The following is a 19,657-nucleotide window of genomic DNA, read 5'->3' on the forward strand; positions in this document are numbered from 1 at the left end:
CCGGGCCGGCCTGTCCCCGGCCTCCGACAAGCAGAGGACTGGCAGGAGAGCCTGGCTGTGGGCCTTCCGTGTTTGGAATGATTTTTTTCCTGCAAGGAAGGAAGGGAGGAAGAAAGCAGCCTGTAGGTAATTGGCCTGTGAAAGGTTATCGCTTGTCAGAGGAGGTTTAAGAGGTGGCCGGCAGGCCTTGAGCAGAAGCAGCCATTATTAGCTTAAGCATCTTCAACTGAGAAAAGGGGCTTTAGCCCTCTCACAGGGCGATCCCTGGTCAGGGAGAAGGCTCCTGAAGACGGGGTATGGAGTCTGTGGGCACAGTCTGGGGCCCCGGCGGGGGTCTCCAGGGGTGCCACATGGGGGTGGCTGGTCTTCAGTGTCAGGATGACCAGCTGGAAGGGAGGCCCTGCCATACAGCCCCTTTGTCCGGGTGGTACAGACTCTAGAAGAAAGCAGGAGGCAAGAGGGAGACTAAGCATGGATTGAGGGCTGTAGAATGTGCCTTCCCCATTCACCCCTCTCCACACGCACACACACACACAACACAGACACAGACACACATACACACACGACTTTAGGAGTCTGTGGTATCCACAGGAACTCAGATTCACCTGTCACAGCTTCCTGATGGACAGCTGGGCCAGAGGCTGGGAGCAATTTGCTGAGGGTCACACTGCCAGTTAGCGGGAGGGTCTGCTGGATTGTAAATTCTCATCTTGGGGGTGGAATGACGTTGGGGATTCTGTGGGAACTTTTTTTTTTTTTAACTTTGTTCTTTCCCAGCCTATGCCATTTCAGGCCACAGGATGTGACTAAAATCTTATACTTTGCAATTTATTCATTTGGACTTAAGCTTAGTTCACAATTATATGACAGATCCTCCTGGGAGGACGTACATAGTAAGCTCTGTCAGTAATTTCTCACTTAGCAGGAATGATAAGGGAGATCAAGATACTGGACACCTAGAGGTTGGTGTGCATGAATCTGTGTGTGTGTGTGTTTTGGGGAGCAGTTTGCAGGAAAGAGAGACTGGAGAGAGGGAGAATGGGTCTGGGGGTACACCACTGAAGGGTCAAAGGAGGCTGAAGGGGCTGACTAAGGCCTCTCCAACTAATTGCATCTGCTTTAGGATTTAGCCCAAACAAGGCTTGGGCTCCTGGACTGCCCCCCTCACACCCTGTGGACAGGCAAGGAGTCCACTGCAGATTATGTTCCCACCGAGGCAGCCCAGCCGCTCCCCGCAGCTGCCATTCTCATGGAGTCTCTGTGACAGAATGGGACCTGTGGGGAAAACAGCCGCGTCAGCACCCAGCCCGTTCTGCACTCCGGCAGCTAATTAAAGCCAGGAAGGTAATTTATTGCTGAGGGAGAATGTGCGAGAGGTTTGGCTTAGTTGAAATGGCCCCCAAAGAGTTATGGAAAGCTAAAGTGGGTTTTCAGAAGCAAAAGTTAATTGCTCTTCACTTAGCATTTCAGTGTCATGTGGCTCTGAGTTACACACATGCTGAATGGGAGCCTTTAAGGAGACATAGGGACTGAGAGACATGTGCTGGAGACACGGCTTCTAGGTGGTGGAGGTCCCCTGGCTGTGGATCAAAAGTGGCACCCCTCTCCCCACAGGGCATAGAGCTTTGCCTGCTCCCTGGAATCATAACCCAAGATGGAGTGTGGGACTAAAAGGTGTTCGTGTATTGAAGAGAGGGATTGTGTGGGGATAAGATCTGGGAATCAGGAGACTGGGAAGGGGGCCTCCTACTTCTTCCTTGACAGCTCCATGATCTGGGTGATTTCTTTCCCCTCTCTGAGTCTCAGTATTCTCCTCCATTAAGTAATCACCAAGGCACATTTTTGGCATTTGGTCATTTCTCTGACAGAAATCATTCCCCTCCCCAAGTCTCCTCATGGATGACATTCATGCTGTGTGACCCATTTGGCAGAGGAGAAGACTGAGGCAGAAGATATCTCAACAGAGGATATTGGAGCAACTTGACTTTCATCTGAAAACGGATAGGTTTGCCACATGGAAATAGGAGGTTCTTGGGCCCTAAATTGTCTCCTAGACTTATGCGTCATGGCATGAGGTGGGAGAGGGTCAAAAAGCATGAATCTGGGTCATTTTAGCCAGAAGGGATGAAAAATCCTTTCGATGAGAAGGCAGACGAATGAAGAGTGCAAGGTTATCTTGCATAGGGGTCATAAGGCAATAATTATCTCAACTGTAAATCCAGCTGCCTGTCAGGCCAACTCCAACTCGTGGAAACTTCATGTGTGTTAGAGCAGAACTCAGCTCCAAAGGGTTTTCACTGGCTGAATTTTTGGAAGGATATTGCCAAGCCTTTCTTCAGAAGTACCTGGGGGTAGACTTGAACCTCCAACCTTTTTGTTAGCGGCTGAGTATGTTAACTGTTGGCACCATCCAGGGATTCCATCCTGACTATAGGTGTGACTAGTATTAGGTATTAGTGGACTAGTATTGAAGCCCTGGTGGCACAGTGGTTAAGAGATTGGCTGCTAACCAAAAGGTTGGCTGTTCGAATCCACCAGCCTCTCCTTGGAGACCCTGTGGGGCAGTTCTACTGTGACCTACAAGGTCACTACGAGTTGGAATTGACTCAATGGCAATGGTTTTTTTTTTTTTTTTAATACTGGTATTATTATTAGTCAGAGCTGACTCAATGGCAACTAACAAGGTGCAAAATATTTAAAATGAATTTTACTGCTTATATTTAATGAGGTGAGTTAAGAGGCTCCCACAAGGTCTTCCTAGTTAAATTTTGGGGGGGAAGGGGAGTGGGCAATGGATGGTAGGGAGGTGGGGGTGCTGTATTAGCATTTTCGATCTGAGGTGGTTTATAAATAGGAATGCTTTCTGGAGTCAGATTTCAGGTAGGCTTGCATTCTAAAATCAGTGGAGTAGTGAAGTCAAGTCAAAATTATTCCTGAAAATCCCTTGAATTGAAGGGAAGTCTCCTGGAACTGCAGAAGTGAAGAATTCTTTTTTTTTTTTTTCCTGCTTTCCTACTTTGTTGTCCTTTTCCTGGGAGCAAGTAGAGTGCAAGGTCTAATTTAAGGAGGGGTGGGGAAATAGAGATAGTGAGAATGACGGACTAGATAAAGGAATTAAACTTTTTTGGGGCCCAGTGTATTTGGTTGAAGCCATATATATTAAATGTGCATATTTCATCATTCACTCTCTGTCTGACACCAATTGTTGTTGTTAGGTGCCGTTGAGTCGGTTCTGACTCATAGCAACCCTTGTACCTCAGAACGAAACACTGCCCAGTCCTGCACTATCCTCACAATTGTTGTTATGCTTGAGCCCGTTGTTGCAGCCACTGTCTCAACCCATCTTGTTGAGGGGCTTCCTCTTTTCTGCTGACCTTGTGCTTTACCAAGCATGATGTCCTTCTCCAGGGACTTATCCCTCCTGACAACACGTCCAAAGTATGTAAGATGCAGCCTCGCCATCCTTGCTTCCAAGGAGCCTTCTGGTTGTACTTCTTCCAAGACAGATTTGTTTGTTCTTTAGGTAGTCCAGGGTGTATTCAGTATTCTTGGCCAACATCAATAAATGACCAATAAATCCAGGCAAGGAGGCCTTAGGCTGTAGTGCCTGCAGATAATATGAACTCAATGAGAAGATCTTGAATAAATGAGTGAATAAAAGCTCTTTTAAAAACTTCATCTTGCCTCCTCTGTCTTCATTGTGGACAAAGGAATTGCATAGATAAATAGATACTTTGTAGGCATGGTTGAATATAGTGGTACTTCTGGTTCAAGAACTATATGGAAAATAACTAAGCTCCCTGGAGAGAAGATGTGACACTCAACAGAAATGTTTTAGCACCTCACACATATAATATTAGGTCTCAGGAAGACATCATAGCAGTGTTAACCTGAGAGCCTAGGAAATGAGATTGAATTCTCCTTGCATGAACCATCTACACAGCAATTTGCAGTGAATCCAAACACTGTTAAGAAGGACAGTAGCACTCTTTTTAAAGCTTCCCTCTCCTTTGTTCAAAAACTTTTCTAAGTCCAGGACTGTTGGGTCAAACAGCCACTACTTTCCTTGAAAATGACCCAGACAGCTCAGAATCCCCATGAATCTAGCTGAGGAGGGTACTTAGGTCATGCTCCAATCTGCAAACCCAAACTGCCCTGGAGTCTGTTGATTAGTTGAAGGCCAAATTTCCACTCTGGTATAGGCCCGAATAAATAGAGAGGAAGTGGCGTTGGATTTTGGTTGCATGTGTTTTTAGGCCAGACACTGCACTTAGGAAAGTACCAAGTGCTATGGAAACACAAGGCATCATCCACAATCATGTTGAATTATCGAGTGTGAGCAGCATTTGCAAAATGCAGGTCCTTTTCACTCTACCTGGTGGGGAGATGGAAGGATTCTCTTTGATGATCTGGTCCAAAAGCCATGCTTCTGGTTGAGACTGGAAGCCAATGTGGCCAGTGATTTCCTGTCTCTCTCACTCTCTGACAGACTTAGGCACTCTGGATTTACTAGTAAGGGGATGTGGAATGTAGAGTAAGGCAGCAGGGTCCTCACTGGTAGGATGGGGTATATAGGGATATAGAAGAATAAGTAGGTGCCTTTGAAAATAAGGTGGTTTTCTGTGATGATGCTGCTGGAGAGAGAATGGCCTCATTTTCTTATGAAAGCAAATCTGGGTATCTTGTTGGGATGAGGTGAAGTAGAAGTAAGAACCATTATTTGGATGAAAGGGAGCAAGAACAGGAAGAGGGAACAGGAAAAAGAGAAGGGAATGGAGCTAGCGATTATTGTACTCTTTTAGGTGGAGAAAACCTGGCATAAGGCCAGGGAAACACTATAAATTAGCAAGGTTAAGAGACTTTAGGAGCCCTGGTGGCACAGTGGAAACCCTGGTGGTGTAGTGGTTAAGTGCTATGGCTGCGAACCAAAGGGTCGGTGGTTCAGATCCACCAGGTGCTCCTTGGAAACCCTATGGGGTGGTTCTACTCTGTCCTATAGGGTCGCTATGAGTTGGAATTGACTTGATGGCACTGGGTTTGGTTTTTTTGGTGGCACAATGGTTAAGCGCTTGGATGCTAACTGAAAGGTTGGAAGTCTCAACCCACTCTGTGGCTTTGTGGGAGAAAGACCTGGAGATTTGCTGCTGTAAATATAATAGCCAAGACAACCCTATGGGGGCAGTTCTACTCTGTCACATGGGGTTGCTGTGAGTTGAAATCAACTCTATGGCATCCAACAATAACAAGAACAACCAGAACAAGAGACTTCTGGAAGTCAGGGATTTTATTTTCCTGCCAGGATGCCTGTCTCTTTTGTCCTTGAAACCTTTTGGAGGGAAAAGCTCCAGAACCATGATTTCATAGAATACGTCCAGACTCAAAAGATTTTAGAACTATAAAGGCACTTAGAGAGTGCTTCATCTGCAGATGACTAAATTAAATCCCCTAGCTATAGAGTGGACCAGCCAGGAGAGAACCCCAACTCAGAAGGGTGCTTCTTCAACCTTTTCACTCAAGTAAGGGTGGAGAGGAATGGACATGAGCCCCTAGGAATTCCATAGCCTGAAGCATTTCAGAGCAAATGTTAAATGTTTGAAGCTTAATGTTTAATCTTCAAAATTCATTCATGTTTTGTGTGCTACAGCATAGTATATCTGTGTTCTAATATAAGAAGAGTGCTTTAAGGTACTATCAGGAAAAACACAGAGATACATAGATTATCTCAATTCACTTTGGAGTGTGGGATTAGAAGAGCAGGAGGTGACCTATCACTGTCAGTGGCCAGGTCATTTTTTTCTTTTGGAGAATCTACACAAATGGCAACATTATTTCACTGATTTTTTGAGCTGAATCAATGTGGTAACTGAGGAGAGATGACCTGGAAGCTCTGTCTTTCTTGCTGAGAATATCGGGAAATGGCACATTGAGGATACACCAGAGGCTACCTGGGGACCCTTGGGCTTGCCTGTCATGGTTTGGCTCATCAGTGTGCAGGAAATTGCCCTGTGCTCACCCTGGGACCAACCAGGGTGACTCCCAGCCTGCAGCTGTGTGAGCCCAAGAGCATGGACGCTCCAATATGAACAGCCCAGTATTTCTCTGTATGCCCACTTTGTCCAGCCTTTTTCAGTGTAAATGTAACTTTTAAGGAAAATAATGGTGATGGAGCCTTCTTTTGCAGGAAATCCCAGTCCTTGGCTGCTCTTGAAGTCCACTCCTCCTCCATGTTGGGAAAGATGTTTCCAAGAGCTCGGAATCAAGGTGCCTGAGCAAGTACCAAAATGCTGTTGGTGATTGACTTTGTCTCTCCTGATGATGCCCATGGTTAGGAGGGCTTTTAAAATTCCATCCTTGAAATGACATTAGAATAGTTATTTCTCTGCTACCATTCCATTGCCAGAATTGATGAATGGGATCAAGGGGGCCCAGTTGCTGGTTGGGCCTGGGGTGGGATTCTGTCCTTCCTTTGCCTTGTTCCTTATTACTTCATACTCTTTGGGGGTTCTCTTTCCATTTACTATGTCTCTTCCTAGCTCCACTGTAACTCTCTAGTCTGAGGTTTTTAATCTCCTCATCTGCACTCACCTAATAAATTAATCTGAGCAAACAGGGAGCAGGCCCATACCATACAGCGAGAATTCTGTTGGCTGCTGCAATGGGTATACTGCGTACCTTTCACTATTAATGGCTGTAAACTCGAGCTGTATAGCTGCTGCTGATGTAGGTGAAGGATGGAGAGGAGAAGGAGAAAAAAAAAAATCAAAGGCAATTGGTTACAGTCCTTTTGGGGCTTTACTGGTTCTAGCCCTCTTGGTAAGTGGAAATAGCTGGCAATAGGTCTAGAAATACAGGCCAGTTGTACCACCAAAACCCAGGGCTTCAGCACACAGCAGGGACGGCTTCATCTTTTCATAGAAAACTTGTTGCACTGAGTGGCAAAGAGCTCACAAATAACTGAGCTGTACTTTGGAAATGGACCTGATGAGCCTTTTAATAGAAGAAAATCATCATTACTTCCCAAGAGTTCACATTCCCATAACAGTTTTATTAGCAGCCTCTCTTCCAAATAAAGTTCTGTGGATTGATTTTGGCAGGGTTTTCTCATTTTAAATATTCCCTTAAATTATGACCAGGGTTATAGTCCCGTCATCACTGTTGTTACGATTGTTATCAGCGTCAGCAGCTCCATTGTTATATTTATGCAGCACTTAGACAGCTCTGAAAACACTTCAGGTATATTACTTCATTTGTCCCCTAGCATCCTTGGAGGGAAGGGAGGGACCTCATTAGAACTAACACTGTGTACAGTTCTCACTTTTCTGTAGCTCTATACATAAAGCTCCCTTTGGGGTGTGGCCAGGAGGAAGCCCCCTTTCCCCCTCTTCTATATATTCCCCTTCTATAGATACCTTGGAATCCCTAGGTGGTACAGATGGTTAATGTGCTCAGCTACTAACCCAAAGGTTGAAGGTTTGAGTCCACCCAGAGGTCCCTGGGAAGAAAATCCTGGTGATCCACTTCTGAAAAACTGGCCACTGAAAACCCTACAGAGCACAACTCTACTCGGACACATAGGAGGTTGCTGTGAGTTCAAATCAACTCGACAGCAACTGGTTTTTGTTTTTTTAATACACAAAAGCCTAGTATAATTTACAACCATTATAATTTACCATCACCCAGAGGCTGGAAATAACAGAGGACTTGGCTCAGGGTGGGACAAAGGGCATCCACCATGGGGGTGGGGTTGTGAAGAAGGACCCTTGGGAATTGCCATGCCTACCTGGGCCTTGACTTGCCCACTTGCCTTGGCCCTCATTTGGTGTATGGGACATAGTTTATAGGGGGACACAAAGAAGCCAAAATCTCTAAAAGAGAGAGGCAGAATGGGACAGGGAAAGACACTGCCCTGAGAATCAGGAGATGTGAGTTTGAATCCTCATTCAGTCACTTATTACCTTTGTTTCTTGGGCCGATGCCTTAACATTTTTGAAGCTTCACTTCCTTATTTATTAAATAAGGAAGTATTAAGACCTCCTTTCTGGATTTTTGTGAAGATTAAATATGATAACCTGTGAAGATGTGCCTAACACAATTGATTGGAAGTAGGCATGCCACAAATTTTGGTTCCATTTGTTAATTTAAATCATACTGTCTGCCCAGTACGATTGTCTGCCCAGTACAATTTTGAGAACTAAAAGCGAGAATAGAGACCAACATTTGGATAGGTTTATTATCTTAATCCATGTCTTGCCAGAAATCATGTAATATTTTTACCAATATTGAGTTAAATGCTTGGCTGCTAGCCGAAAGTTTGGAGGTTTGGACCCACCCAGAGGCTCTGTGGGAGAAAGACCTGGCAATCTGCTCCCATAAAGATTACAGCCAAGAAAACCCTATGGGGCAGTTCCATTCTGTCACATAGGGTCGTTATGAGTGGAGGCCGACTCAATGGCACTTAACAATGTATTTTGAAGGTTTCATTAGAAATATGCTGGCCTGGAGAACAGACAACCTGGGCTACATGCCCCTCTCTGCCACTAACCAGCTGGGGGCCCTTGAGCAGATCACTTTGCTTGTCTGTTTCCTGATCTGTAAAATGAAGAGCTTAGAATATATGATCATGCAAATGCCTATGAACTTCAGAATCCTATAGTGTTATAAGAAGAGATTTTTAGTGAAAAAACCAAATTATGTGTGTGAGCATTGTTCTTTCCATCTCCTGGGTTATCTGTTCCATGGGAAGCCCCACTGGTTGGGCTGGCACCACTATCTACGGGCCCCAGCTCACTTGGGGACAGTACTTATACTGTGGGCACAGCGCCTAGGAGGGAATTAACAGTCTCTGGAGGGCTCTTTTTTTTTTTTTTTGGAGGGCTAGCTGGTGAACCCCATCTCTGAAGTGACTGCTGATGTCACAGACGCAGCCCTGATTCATTGGTAACCTCCAGCCTCTCCCCCTCCCCTCCTGCCTCTCTGGCCTGCTCACTCCTTAGCCTTGAGGAGGAAAGAAGGAATACCAGGCCTGGCCTGATGGCTAGGGCAATTCGATGGCAACAAATGTCGCTGCGCATGAAAGCCCAGTTGCTCTGATTCCTCCAGGCATGGGAAGGCTGCTGGGGGCTGGATGCATGGGCCATCTGGTCACTCTGCTGTTCCTGGGGCCCAGAAAAGGAACTGACCACTGACCACATCTCCAGGCCAGCACTGTCCTCAGAGTGTGTCATTAGCTACTTGCTAATCCCTGCTGTTCATGCCTCGCAGCAGAGCGCACGCACACCACAGGGTGCTGAGATTCTTCCCAGAGACAAAACTCCTTGAACTTGTCCTCAGTTAGCAGCCGTCTGATGCTGGTGCCCCTTCTGCATCATCTGAAGTATCAGAAGGAGTCATGAAGCCCCGGGGACTGGCTAAGGTATTTTCTCACTCAGGCTTCCCTGCATATAAAGACACCAGGAAGAATAGAAAACACAAAGATTTTCTGTTGTACAGTTCACCCCCATTCCTTATTTTCTTTCTTAGTTTTATAAAATTAAAACCAAACAAAGCCTGGATGATTTTTCGATTTAATTCAGTTGAGTACTTACTGCTCCAGGTGCTGTGAGGTTGTCACAGTGACTATGGTTCGGTCCTGCACTTCCAGGGGCTCACTGTTTAGGAGGAGAGGTAGACAGACCCACAATTAACTTGGTCAACAAAGCAGATGGTGTGGAGTGTTTTCATAAAGTCACTGAGGATTATGGGAGATTAATTCCAACTGGCAATGGGTGATTTTGTCAAGTCTTTTTGTTGGGAGATAGGTCTTGATTTGGACCTTCAGTAATTGGTAGGGCTGCAATGAAAACACATTAGAGGGTGGGGAAGAGCATTTAAATAGAAGTAGTTTGAGTGAAAGCAGGGCAATGGGAAACGGAATGCCAAGAGAGATTCCTTTATTCACATTGCAGCCTGCCATTGATGTTCACACACAGGGATGAACGACAAAAACCAGCTTCCCCAATGTGGGATGGGAGGAAAGAGGGCTGTTTGGTATCTACTCTTCCACAGGGTCCAGTGCCTCTTCGCATTTTCTTGTCTTATTTCAGATGACTTCCTACTTTATCTGGACCAAGAGTCACAGGTTCCTGACTGCATCTTCAATTTAGCAGGAAAATGACAAAAGTGGAAAAGGAGCTGTCACCTGAAACATGAATGGGAACTTTAAATGTAAACATCCCTTTTCCATCCATCACTTTTAAATACTTGTCCTCCTTCACTGGCAATATGCTTTAAAGTGAAGCTGAAAAGAAGTGGCAGCTTGCTGGCTTTTTCTTGACTGTGCCCGTACCAGACATCACTAATTGAGCGCAGCATACCTTCCCTCTGAGATGGTGCTTCATGCAGCGTGCCCCCTGGTGTTGTAGGCAGCCCCCGCAAGTCAGTGTAGCATGTCAGATGAATCCTACTTGCCGTTGTCTGTTTTAAAGTCTTAAAAGTTTACTACTCTCTTAAATACTAAGGAACATTTTTATGAAAGCTGGGAGAAATTTGATAATGTCTAGTGTGTTGAGAATTTCAAAATATAAAATGGAGGTTGATGGTGGGGCTCTGAGACCAGGATATTCTCATTTCTCCCAACCTCCTTGTGATTTAATGATGTGAATATACGTACAGCAAATATAATAAGACATAAATGGAGGAATAACCAGGTGACTTAGATCAATAGTTCTCAGCCTGAATGAACATCTGAATTTCTCCCTCGTTTATTATGCAGATTCCTGGGCCTCATTTCAGACTAAATCAGAATTTCTGGTCAGGGAGCCTAGAAATCAGCATTTTTACCAAATAACCCAAGTGAATCTTCTGTGGTATGCCTGACACCAGCCCATGAACCTATGTTTGGGAGCCAGTGACTTAAAGGGTAGGAACACTTTTGCTTTTGTCTATGTCTTTGGATGGTGGACAAAAAGAAAAAAAAAAAATTCATTCCCCATAGCTGAGCTGCCTTACATTCCATGGTATCCCAGGTGGTACAAAAACTGTAGTCATTTGGAAATCCGAAAGGAAGTTGCAATGTCTAAAGGCATTGGTCATTTGGATGAGCATGAATCTGGCATAACTGAGATCAGTTTTTAGGATGGATCTGAATTACCATGCATCCATATTATCACTTGGGCTCAGTTTCAAGAGGAACTGAGAGAGAAGAAAGCAGTTTGTTTTGATCAAGAAGACAGAATATCCCACCATTTCTGGCTATAGGGTCAATGTTTGAATCCACTTGGCTTTCTGGAAGTTATAGAGATAGTAACAAATACCATATATGGTGCATCTATTTTATGTGGACAGCTCACTAGAGCTATAGACAAATTACCTAACGCAGTCCTTAAAATAATCCTACTAAGAAGTTATTACATAAATGAGGAAACTGAGACTCAGAAAGTTTAAGTAACTTGCCTTGAGTGACACAGGATGTGGATGTGAGCTATAAACCTAAAACTAACTCAAAACTCAAAATCTTTTTTTCTTGTTTACTCTACTCCAACAATCTGTCTTGGAAGTACAGCCAGAATGCTCCTTAGAAGCGAAAACGGTAAGACTCCATCTCCCTGGAGAAGGACATCATGCTTGGGAAAGTAGAGGGTCCACGAAAGAGAGGAAGATCCTCAGTGAGATGGATTAGCATAGTGGCCGCAACAGTGGGCTCAAATACAGCAACAACTGTGAGGATGACGCAGGACGGGGCAGTGTTTTGTTCAGTTGTTCATAGGGTCGCTATGAGTCGGAACTGACTGGATGGCACCTAACACAATCAGCAACACCGCAACTGTGGTTTTCAAGAAATAGCCTCTTTTATGATTGCCGAAGTCAAAGCATGAGCCATCCTCAGATTTACAAACCTCAAGTCAGACTGAGAAGGGCTCTCACTAAATACAGTAACGGTGGTCTCTTAAACTGTGGTATTCCCATTGGCTTCATCAAATTTCATCAAGGTTAGCACTAACCTTATCAATTGTCTACTTTTGTGTGAATAAATTTTGGTAAACTATTTTAGGATTGTTCTTATTCTAGTGTCCCAAATTCACATTTTTGAAAAGTTAAAAGGCTATTCTTTACAGTTGTCATTCAAAGGAAAAACAAAAGGAACAACCCATGTGGTCCCCATGCATGCATCCTTCCATGGATCAACCTACATGTCCCTTTTGTAGAGCTTATTCTGGGTAGTGCATGTAGAGAAGGACCCATCTACTACCCACTAGGCTGTCTGACCTTCCAGTGCAGGTCAGAAGGTTTGGTTTCTAGGTAGCTCCTCCACTGACCAACTCTAGGACAAGTCATTTTACTGCTCTGGGCCTAGGTTTCCATCCAAATTGGTTAGACTGGAAGTCATAAAGTTCTCTTCTTGATCTAAAACGTTATGACCCTGGAAAAAATGCTAGCTATGGAGCCAAAAAAAAAAAAAAAAAATTTTTTTTTTTTTATGGAGCAGACAGGGAGACTGTGGGGCCTCAGGAGCAGCACTGTGGGCAATGTCCTCACTGCTTCGATATGGTCAGAGAGTGGACAACTCTGGAGACCAGTCTTCTACCTTTCCCTTGACCTCTTTGGCCTGCCTGCTTTCATTCTTTCCTTTTTTATTATGCTTTAAGGGAAAGTTTACAGTTCAAGCCAGTTTCTCATGCAAAAACTTACACACACATTGTTTTATGACCCTAGTTGGTCTCTCTACAATGTGACAGCACACTCCTCCTTCTCCACCCAGTATTTCCCATGTCTGTTCAGCCAGCTCCTGTCCCCTTCTGCTTTCTCATCTCACCTGCAGACAGGAGCTGCCCATTTAGTCTCATGGATCTACTTGAGCCAAGAAGCCCACTCTTCACCAGTATCATTTTGTGTCTTATAGTCTAGCCTAATCTTTGTCTGAAAAGTTGGCTTTGGAACTGGTTTTAGTTCTGGGCTACCAGAGAATCCAGAAGCTATGTCTTCTGGGGTTCCTCCAGTCTCATTCAGACCATCAAGTCTGGTCTTTTTACTAGAATTTGAGTTCTGCACAACACTTTTCTTCCGCTCCATCAGGTACTCTATGTTGTTCCCTGTCAGGGTGGACATTGTTGGTAGCCAGGCACCATCTAGTTCTTCTGGTCTCAGGCTGTTGGAGTCTCTAGTTTATGTGACCCTTTCTGTCTCTTGGGCTCATATTTTCCTTAAGTCTTTGGTGTTCTTCATTCTCCTTTGCTCCAGGTGCGTTGGGACCAATTGATGCATCTTAGATGGGTGCTAGCAAGTGTTTAAGACCCCAGATGCTGCTTGCCAAAATGGGATTGGCCCTGCCGGCTTTCTGAGCCTGAAGTTGTTGAGACTCTTCTCTCCTCAGGAGACATTCACAGTCAGTTGCTGGTACCACATTCTTTGATATTTCCTGTTGGAGTGGACTTGAATTCCAGATCTTCAAGCAAAAATTTCAGTAGCCTCCTCCATGCATAGCTTATTGCTCTTGGAAATGCCGATCGTCCATCCACAGGCCCCACCCTCACCCCCATAATGGTCTAGAACTGCTTGGGCTGCTTGGGTCACAGCATGCCTGTATAACTCATGGGGCTTTGAAGCTGAAAAGACCATCTCTTCCAGCATCTAGCCCAACCCCTTTATTTCACAGTTGATAAAAGAGGCCCCAAGAGTGAAAATGACTCCACTCTAGGACATGCAGCCAGTTAGCGAAGGAGTTGACACTGTATTTTTAAATTTATTTTTTGAGTATAGTAGAAAAATTAACCCAAAATGGATCAAAGACCTAAATATAAAATCTAAAACAATAAAGATCATGGAAGAAAAAATAGGGACAATGCCAGGACCCCAATACATGGCATAAACAGAATACAAACCATAACTTACAATGCACGAACGCGAGAAGAGAAGCTAGATAAGTGGGAGTTCCTAAAAACCAAACAAATGCTCATCAAAAGACTTCACTAGAAGAGTAAAAAGACAACCTACAGACTGGGAAAAAATTTTTGGCTACAACAATAAGGGTCTAATCTCTAAAATCTACAAGATACTGCAACACCTCGACAGCAAAAAGACCAATAACCCAATTAAAAAATTGGCAAAGGAAATGAACAGACACTTCATCAAAGAAGACATTCAGGAGGCTAACAGATACATGAGGAAATGCTCATGATCATTAAAAAAAAAAAAAAGCCATTAAAAAAAATTTTTAGCCATTAGATAAATGCAAATCAAAACTACAATGAGATACGATCTCACCCCAACAAGGATGGCACTAATCCAAAAAACACAAAATAATAAATGTTGGAGAGGTTGTGGAGAGACTGGAACACTTATACACTGCTGGTGGGAATGTAAAATGGTACAGCCACTTTGGAAATCGATTTGGTGCTTCCTTAAAAAGCTAGAAATAGAAGTACCATAGGCTCCAGCAATCCCACTCCTAGGAATATATCCTTGAGAAATAAGAGCCTTTACATGAATAGATATATGCACACCCATATTTACTGCAGCACTGTTCACAATAGCAAAAAGAAGGAAACAACCTAGGTGCCCATCAGCAGATGAACGGATAAGCAAATTATGGTACATACACACAATAGAATACTATGCAATGACAAAGAACAATTGTGAATCTGCAAAACATCTCACAACATAGATGAATCTGGAGGGCATTATGCTGAGTGAAATTAGGCAGCGGCAAAATGACAAATATTGTATGAGACCACAATTATAAGACCTCAAAAAGAGGTTTAAACACAGAAGAAAACATTCTTTGTTGATTTTGAGGGTAGGGAGGAAGGGAGTGGGGAATTCACTAACTAGATAGTAGGCAAGAGTCATCTTAGGGTGAAGGGAAGGATAACACACAGTACAGGGGAAGTCAGCACAACTGGACTAAACCAAAAGCTAAGAAATTCCCTGAACACAACCAAATACTTTGAGGGACAGAGTAGCAGAGGCAGGAGTCTGGGGACCATGTTTTGGGGGACATCTAGGTCAATTGGCATAGCAAAGTTTATTAAGAAAATGTTCTGCATCCCACTTTGGTGAGTGGCATCTGGGGTCTTAAAATCTTGCGAATGACAGTCTAATATGCATCAATTGGTCCCAAGACGCCTGGAGCAAAGGAGAATGAAGAATACCGAAGATGCAAGGAAAATATGAGCCCAAGAGACAAAGGGCCACATAAACTAGAGACTCCATCAGCCTGAGGCCAGAAGAACTAGATGGTGCCCTGCTACCACAAATGACTGCCCAGACAGGGACACAACAGGGCGTTCCTGATGGAGTAGGAGAAAAGTGTAGAGCAGACCTCAAATTCACGTAAAAAGACCAGACTTATTGATCTGACTGAGATTGGAGGAACCTCTGAAGCCATGGCCCCCGGACACTCTGGTAACCCAGAACTAAAACCATTCCAGAAGCCCACTTTTCAGACAAAGATTAGACTGGACCATAAAACGTAAAATAATACCTGAGAAGAGTGTACTTCGTAGTTCAAGCAGATACATGAGACCAAATGGGTGGCTCCTGTCTGGAGGCAGGATGAGAACGCAGGAAGGGACAGGAACTGGGTTGGATGGACAATGGGAAACCTGGGGTAGAAAGGGGAAGTGTGCTGTCACATTATAGGGATCTCAACTACTGTCACACAACAATATGTGTATAAATTTTTATATGAGAAATTAACTCAAGCTGTAAACTTTCACCTAAAGCACAATAAAAAAATTATATTGTGAGTATAATAATAAAACCTACCCCCTAGAATTGTTGTAAGGTATTTAAAGGAGATAACACAACCAAAGCACCTTCACATAGCTCTTGCCATAGAGCACAATTGATACAAGTTGTTCCCTCCGCTGCCCAGAACTCTTGATTCCCAGTCGTATGCTTCTGTTTTCACCATCCTCACATTCGCATAGAAGTCCTGTAGGTTAGAATGTGCAGACTTCGTTTTTCCTACGCTCCCCAGAACACCGAGGCATGTAGAAGTAACCTGAGCTGCCCACGTTTACTAACGGTGAAATCGGCCTTCATGCATGTTGTACACTCAAAGAATGTTGGGGGTTGCTGCCGACTAGAACCCACCCTTCCCTACTCTTAATCCAGTGCTCTTTCCATTATACCGTGCTGATTGATGCGTGTGTGAGGAAGAGCTGCTTTGAAATGCTATGAATACCAGCAGCATGGTGACAGATGCGTAAGAACACATGGGGCCACAGTCCCGGTATATCTTAAGTCTGTCAGTGTAATTTTATTATCAAGCATTTATCAAGGCTACTATGTGTCAGGAGCTTTGCTTATTGCTAAGAGGAATATAAAAATGAATAGGATACAGCCCCTGCCCTCAAGGAGCACTTAATTTGGTAATAGAGACACACTTAGACATAAATAATTCTAATGTAAGGCAGATGGTAATCCAGGACTACTGTACTCTCTGTGTGCACAAAGAAGTATGGGGGTTGAAGCTTTACTTGTTGACATGGTGGGAAAGGGGTGTCTAGGGTAGGCTCCCGCCTGAATGCCTCTGTTTAACCAAGAGCACAGGAGCCCTTGAATGGAAGGACTCTACTACAACGCCATGCTCTGTGTCAGGAAGAAGAAAGCTTCAGGGCCCACCAGGGACTCCTGCCTCAGGAGCTCCTGCCCTGACTGTGTGGTGACCTTAGATGAATCGCTGTTTCTCCAGATGTCACTTTCCTCAGCACTTGCGAAATGAGAAAATATCCCCTTTCTTGGTCTGAGCTTAATGGGAACCTGAGAGGTCATTTGGTCTAGAGCTCTGTTTCTGGGAAGGACTGCCCTCAACCGGGCAGACATGTGAGAATCTGCATGCCACACAGGGAACAGGGAAACACCATTCTTTTTCTTCTCTCTGTTCTGGGGTAGGGTGCGGTGGGGTGGAGGCAGGCTGTGAAAAGAAGCTGGAGGGGGGCGGTGGTGAGGGAACTTGTAGGTCAGTGCCTGACAAGGGGAGTGGGGTCATCCAGGGAAAATATGGCCTTGCTCTCCACTGGCAGATTCCCAGAGAAGTTCTAACTGTTCCCCACCTGTCCTGTGCCCCCCCCCGACCCCCCAGAGCTGCTGTCCCTGCATAGGCTGAGCGGGGAGGTGATGATGAATTTCCCCCGAACGGCATTACAGACAGTCATAAATAATGCTTTGCTCTTTGGTGACGGCATTTTCCATTAGAGCTGCCTGTGCTGGGCCGTTGCTACCCCCAGTCTTCTGCCGGGGACTTGCAGTAAAATTTATCAGCGAGCTTTCTGCACCTAATAAGTCATCCCGGAGCCATCTGGCAGATAAGGCCACAGAACCCACATGCTCTGCAGAGGCGGAGCCCAAGTGAGAGACGGCCCTCGCTGGGCAGCCCAGCCCTGCTGAGGGGGACTTTCTCTCCACCAGTCCGGGCCTGTCAGACTCTTCCTGGCTTTCTCAACAGAGCTTAAGAATGGGGACCCTGGATATGGTGGCTGTTCCAGCTCACAGAACTGTTTGGTTTCAATTGCTACTCTGGGGACAGACCAGGCAAAATCACATTCTCTCTGCGCTCCCCCCCCACCCCCACCCGGCCTGGGGAGTGCAGAAGGTACTGGGGTCTGTGCCAGCAAGAGCAAGGCTGACCCAGGCCGAGTCAGATTCTGCGATGGGCATGACTATTGCTTGAACAAATCCTCCTTACCGCGTTCTAACAACTGGGTATTGGCCAATAGCGAAATAATCTTGTAGTGAGTGATAAGAGACTTCCTGCTTGGATGAGAGGTGTCTGGAAGTACCTCCTCTGAATTCGGGGTAAAATTGTGTATGTACAACCTCATAGTTTTTTGACCAACAACTACCATGGTATTATGGTATTATCCCTTTATTTAAAAAAATTATTATTTTCAATGAAATAAACACTAAGGGAGATTCTAGGGACCCTGGGTAGTGCAAATGGTTAAGAGCTCAGCTGCCAACTGAAAGTTTGAAGGTTCAAGTCCACCCAGAGGAGCCTTGAAAGAAAGACCTGGTGATCTGCTTCCAAAAAACTAGCCATTGAAAATGCTATGGAGCACAGTTCTACTCGTACACATGGTGTTACCGTGAGTCAGAACTGACTCGACGACAACCGGTTTTTTAAAGGGTGGTTTTGAAGGTGCCTGGATGGTACAAATGGTTTGCACTTGTCTACTAACATAAAGGTTGACAATTCAAACAAACCCAGGGGCACCACGGAAGAAAGGCCTGGTAATCTGCCTTCATAAAGATTATAGCCAAGAAAATCCCATGGAACAGTCCTACACTAACAAGTGAGGTCGCCCTGAGTCAGAATCGACTCAATGGCGATGGATTTGATTTTTTGGGTTGGTTCTAAAGGGTGCTGGACCCAGAGGGTAGAGATGAATCATCACAGTACTTTCCTTAAGACATTTTCAAGCTGGGTGGAGAGACCATTTTAAAACAACAGTCTTAGGTATGGTGATCATCGTGTCCACTCTCACAGCAAGACACAGTGCTTGCAGGAAGGGATCGACAACTTGATGGTGAGAAACGAAGAGTGGCTGGGATTTTGGCGTATCACAAGCACTCAGGAGAGCCCTAGTGGCACAGTGGTTAAAAGCTCAGGTTGCTAACCAAAAGGTCAGCAGTTTTGAATCCACCAGCCACTCCTTGGAAACCCTATGGGGTTTCCAAGTTCTTCTCTGTCCTATAGGGTCGCTAAGAGTCAGAATTGACTCAACGGTGTTGGGGCCACGGGGTAGCACTCAATACATGTGTGTTGAACTGTACTGAACTGAATGTCTCAGAAAGTAAAAGACCCAACACAGCCACCAATACAAAATAGAGTATATGAATAAAATAATAAATAGCAGAATAAAAACAATTTCATTATTCCAGACGCCCGTACAGCATGGACCCTGCTCCTTGGGGTTGACTAGATGATCGCTGAACAAAACCCTATCTGGGCCTGATAGAGCTTGTGGTCTTGTCCCAACTCTACAACGACCAGCTGCATGAGCTTGATCAAGGTGTGCTCAGTGCCTCAGTTTTCTCATTTGTAAATTAATGGAGAAAGACAAGGTAATTTTTAAAAAATATTGCTTCTACTAGAAACTTTTCTGATTGTTTTTCCCTTGCTGGGACCTGCTTTTTGGAAAGTCAGGAAGCTGAAGGGGTAAAACCAGTTTGGACCCCTTTCTTTTCCTTCCCCACGTGGCCATTTCATAAGCAAGATAGTCTTGTTTAAGGTCCGAATGAGGGGCTACCAGGCAGCTAGAGCCTGAGCTCCATGCAGTTCTTCCCGGGGGCTCATTCTGCAGGGGGACACCTATCATGTGGCCTCTGATTGCAGCGGACACATCCCAGGAAGACATTAAATGGAGTGTCCCGAAGATGCTTAGCTTAGCTATGCATTTAATTTGGCGGTAATTGAAATTTGCCAACAAAGATTTGCATGTAATCTGTGATTTCGTTTTTCAGTTAAAATTACTTTCTGCTTGCGGATGGGAAGGGCTTGGCACTTTTCCTCCTCACGGTACTTGGCAAACACAAATCCCCCACTTCAGTAGGGGGTGGAGCAAGGGGAGGCATGTGGGATAAGGAGGTGCAGGCTGAGGCCAAAAGGAGGGAACCCACAGTGTGGGAATGCAGGAGACACAGGCCTCGGGGGCTGGGCGGATGGGAGGAGAAGCCG

The 19,657-nt window shown here is 44.9% G+C and overlaps 1 long non-coding RNA gene across 8 annotated transcripts in view; it reads left to right on the forward strand.

Moving 5' to 3' along the window:
• Positions 1-19,657, forward strand: part of LOC126065328 (uncharacterized) — a 303,221-nt gene that overhangs the window by 264,682 nt on the left and 18,882 nt on the right. For 6 of the 8 annotated variants that reach the window (XR_007514825.1, XR_007514826.1, XR_007514829.1 and 3 more), the window contains 4 exons: positions 6,182-6,261; positions 9,265-9,412; positions 10,083-10,203; positions 10,751-12,377. This is a non-coding gene — a long non-coding RNA (uncharacterized LOC126065328). Of the gene's footprint in view, positions 1-6,181; positions 6,262-9,261; positions 9,413-10,082; positions 10,204-10,750; positions 12,378-19,657 lie in introns of those variants that run through there. The other 2 variants (XR_007514827.1, XR_007514833.1) reach the window with 2 other exon arrangements.

This window comes from Elephas maximus, chromosome 22, assembly GCF_024166365.1.
Source record: "Elephas maximus indicus isolate mEleMax1 chromosome 22, mEleMax1 primary haplotype, whole genome shotgun sequence".
Taxonomy (NCBI): domain Eukaryota; kingdom Metazoa; phylum Chordata; class Mammalia; order Proboscidea; family Elephantidae; genus Elephas; species Elephas maximus.